At 41.3% G+C, this 4541-nt stretch overlaps 1 long non-coding RNA gene across 1 annotated transcript in view; it reads left to right on the plus strand.

Moving 5' to 3' along the window:
- Positions 1-4541, plus strand: part of LOC102384156 — a 15715-nt gene that overhangs the window by 7857 nt on the left and 3317 nt on the right. Inside the window, exon 3 of the long non-coding RNA XR_325362.1 lies at positions 2178-2269. This is a non-coding gene — a long non-coding RNA (uncharacterized LOC102384156). The remainder of the gene's footprint in view (positions 1-2177; positions 2270-4541) is intronic.

Raw genomic sequence — 4541 nt, forward strand, 5'->3', positions numbered from 1 at the left:
ACAAACGTCTAAGCAAAAACTTCTAATATTTGATCAACATATTACTGTTGTTCTTTGGTTGAAATTTAAGTATCTTTTAGCCTCATACCTCACTGTTATCAAAAGTTAACAGATGGTACTGAACTGGTAAGGGATTATTTTATATAGAATAATGCACCTGTATTCCTCAAACTAATATTCAATTAATGTATAATACATTCAATACTAATCATTTTGTTTTCATTTACATGGAAAACTTTGTAGTATGTGCCATGCAACTATGCACTAATACTATGGAGTCTATTTTGCATAGTAACTTTCTTTTTTTTTTAAATATTGACACAACGGGCATGTCCAGATGAGTATGGTCATACAGTATGTGGCACTGCAAACATGTTTGCAGTGCCACATACCACACAGTCTGATGTTCTCCACACTGCAAGGGCACACTGCCCGTGCATGCACTGCTCCAGTTTGGGTTTTTTTTCATGGCTTTTTTTGACCCCTGGATATCCTGTGGAAAAAAAAAACCTGGAGCACCACATGCTCAGGCAGTGTGAGTTGCTAAAAAGCAGAGCTGGGCCACCCAGAGCCATGCTTCAGCTGCCAGCCAGGCTCCACACAACAGGATCACTGTGGCTGCAGCCCCAGGAGGCCCCCAGAACCGTATGTTAGGCTTCTGGGGACAGTCCAGTGCTGGCCCCAGACTTCCCAACCAACCCCCGGGGTAACTTGCTGCACGATAAATAGGGCAGGGTGGGGGGAGTTTAAGAACATAGAAAGTGCCATAATGGGTCAGAACAGTGGTGCATCTAGCCTAGTATCCTGTCTGCAACAGTGGCAGGCATTGATTCCATAGAGGGAGAGCATGTTACTGAATATATCCAGAGTGATATATCAATATATATTCAATACCCTTTCCAGCATTCACCATTTATTGGTGTAGAGATGCCAGAGGAAACATCTCCAACCATTCTGTTCAATAGCCAGTTATAGGTCTATCATCCATGAATTTATCCAACCTCCTTTTGAAGCTGACTGTGCTATCTGCCTCCACCACCTCCAAATATTTTTTCTCTTGGTTCTGTACATCTGAGACACTAATTATGGTATCTAAATCCATGTTAACTCTATACCCATGCCAAGTCCATGACCATTGTACAGAAGCATGCTGTCCCTACTTAGTCCTGCTCAGCATGCACTAAAATTCAGAATTCAGTCAGTGTTTCTGTCTTAGAGTAGTCATCTAAGCATCTAGTCATGCTCCAATAATCACAGCTAAGCCAGAAAGCCTAAGAATGGAGCTAAGCTGCACATTCTAGTACCACTGCCTGATTGCCTAGATTTGGTGCATCCTAAACAGAAATGAGTGGGTAAGACGACATCTCAGTTGTGGTCTGGGGATTGGCCAAAAGCAGTGTAGACAAGTCTTCAAAAAGCTGGACTGTAGAATACCACACTTCAAGGAAGATCTCAGGCAAGAAGTTTGAGCTTGCAAACATGTCATAGAGGGACCAGAGAAAGATGTATTAAGTTGACTGTTCAGTGACTTAAAGGGCTTAGAAGTGCATTACCCTGGAGAGGAATTAATCACCAAAAAATGGGTGATATTTCAGTGTTCTACTTGACCACGTTGGGAGAGTTTGTACAAAGTAATTATTAATTATCATGCTAGTCCTATCATTTAGGGAAAAAATCATTTTATCTGTGATTATTTTCAATATATTTTTATACTGGAATATATTTGTGGATTAAAATTTTTTACTCCTCTACTGCAAATATAGTCTCATAAAAATGAAGAATACTTCCACATTAGCTGAGCTTTTGCCTCTCTTGCTATTTTATGTTGATAGTCTCAAAAATGAACATTGAATTCACAGTTCTTAAATAGGTTCCAGAAAAATCAGTTGTCTTTGGATCTTTAACCCCCCAGATTGAAGCTCAGTACTACATATATTTATTTTCATCCTACAGTGTCATTATTCATTATTTTTTCCTGCAGTGCTTTATTTTAAGAGATGTCTATAAATCCTTTTAAACTTGCAAGGCCAATTACAAGGTTAACTTTTTATTCACATTCATGTTGCCTCCCTACAATCTAACTGATCTGTAAAATGATAACACTGACATAGAAGGAGTTGTGGTGAGAAGCTGTGCATACTTTGTGCTGCTATCTGAGATTTTGTGATTTTTTACAGGCCGGAAATATGGAGGCTAAAACATGCAGTCAAAAATCCACTGTCGGACACTGTACCCTCAGCAGATTTCAATATGATCCTAGAATGTACAGGTAATCTAAAATTCATATAAAAAGTCCAGATGGTAACAGAATATCAGTTTATTTGTTGGACATCAGGTATGTTTTGACTGCAGTATAGTGTTATATAATCACTCCATAGCAACTCCTGAAAGGAATCATTTCCTATCTCTCATTTCCAAATGTATAGTTAGGGAGCCATGTTGACCTGGGATCAGGAGCTTAGTCTTATTAAGTGAACCTCCCACTTATGTCTAACATGCTTGGATAACTTGCATCCTTTGTCTGAATATAGTGCGTATTTATGCTATTTAAACATCCTGAAAACAAGATCACTGAATCTTTAAGTTTCCCAGTGTGCAGACATATATAGTGAGATGTTTTACATACTTACCTGCATCATATGTATTTTCTACATTAGTCCATTATGGCACTTACTTTTTGACAATCAATGTAAAATTTACATTTCCTTTTCCCTCCTTAATGGAAATAAAAATGTACAAACATTTCTATAAAAGTCAATTACATAAAAAATAAAAATAAAAGCCAGCTTGAACTCTGAATCTATTTGCATTAATATGTCTATAGAGTATATGATTTCCATAGGTTTATGTAACATTTTTTCTGAAATGAACAAAGACAAATAATATAACACACAACATGCAATTGACTTGCCATCCTGGGTGATTTTACACATCCCGAGTTTTAAATCACCTCACGTGCAGCCAGTAAAGTCAGAGGTGCAGGGAAATAGGGCTAAAGACACCCTCCCTAATCCTCAATCCTGGCTGTCCAGATTTTTAGTCAGCACGTGTGCCACCCAGGTGGGCAGCACACATGGCTTTTAAAGCCCATGGACATGTGAACCAGAGGGGATATCTTCCCTGTCTCTAGTTCCCAACCCCTGGGCTTTGCAATCCTCACTTCTGCTCTCCAGTAGATCAGCAAGGGCAACAAAATCCCCACCCCTGCTGACAGTCTAGGTGACGAGGGTGACAATGGGAACCGGGCAAAACCCCTTCCTTGTTTCCCAAACTGAAACTGGGCAGTCCCCAGTTTGGCAAAGAAGAATGGAGCAGTACCTTTTTCTCCTCTTCCTTCCCAGACCAGTCCGGGAGGGGAGGGGAACAAAATCAATACAGTTCTCTCAGATCTTTTGAATGTCTGTATGCACCCCATCACCCCAACTCTTACTGTTACCAGAGCTGCAGCCCAGTTCTCTTTTTTGAGTAGTTGGAGTAGCTTGCAAGAAGTCAGCCTGGTCAACTGAACGATGAACTTGAGAGGTGGAAAAAGGGGCTGAAGGTGCAACTGAGCACCATGGACATACCCTAAGATGAAATTACTTCTGGGGTTTCACCACGTGGCATGCATGGATAGGTTTGCTATTGGGGTGTTTGGTCTTTAATTCTAGCTAGTGCAGACCTGTGTTCAGTTCTCTTGCCCATGTTTATTTTATAGTATTGGATATAAATGTAATTTTGATGTATCTTAACATTTCAACTGAGGATGTCAGTAGGGTGGTGATTAACTTGAACTGCCCATGATTGGTCACACCTAGAAGAGTCAATGGCTAAGAATTAGTATTTGACTTGTTTGTATATTGGTCTCTCTGCATACTTTTGGGGGTGTCAAGAAATTACTGGCATAGTGTGAGCCCCCTAGAAATGAAAGGGTGATGTATCTTAATAACCAGATTAGAAAAGGTACTTAAATCTGCCTAGAGAGGTAAAGCACTGCTTGACCTGGTACTGGCTATTGGGGATGACCAAATCGGTGACCTAGTGACTGATGGGAAGCTGGGTGACAGCGACCACAAGCTGATCACCTTCACCATCCACCATAAAGCTGGCAAGTCAGTCAGCAATACTGAAGTCCTTGACTTCAGGAAAGCCGACTTTGACAAGCTCAGGAGGCTTGTTAGTGAAGCCCTAAGGGACCACAACCCCAGGGGGAGGGGAGTCCAGGAAGAGTGGTTGCTCCTCAAGGGAGCGATCCTCAATGCACAAGCTAATTCTATTCCATCTCAGAGGAAAGGCAGCAAGAGGGCACAGCAGCACCCCTGGCTCTCCAGGGATCTAGCAGACCTCCTGAGGCTGAAAAGAAAGGCCTACAAAGGATGGAGGATGGGATTCACCTCACAGGAGGAATATTCTGCACTGGTCCGGTCCTGCAGGGAGAAAACCAGGAAAGCCAAGGCTTCAACTGAACTCCAACTAGCTTTGAGCATCAAGGACAATAAAAAAGTCCTTTTTCAGATGTATGGGGAGCCAGAAAAAAAGCAAAGGCAATATTGGACCTCTGC

The sequence above is a fragment of the Alligator sinensis genome, unplaced genomic scaffold (assembly GCF_000455745.1).
Source record: "Alligator sinensis unplaced genomic scaffold, ASM45574v1 scaffold1136_1, whole genome shotgun sequence".
In the NCBI taxonomy this organism is placed as follows: domain Eukaryota; kingdom Metazoa; phylum Chordata; order Crocodylia; family Alligatoridae; genus Alligator; species Alligator sinensis.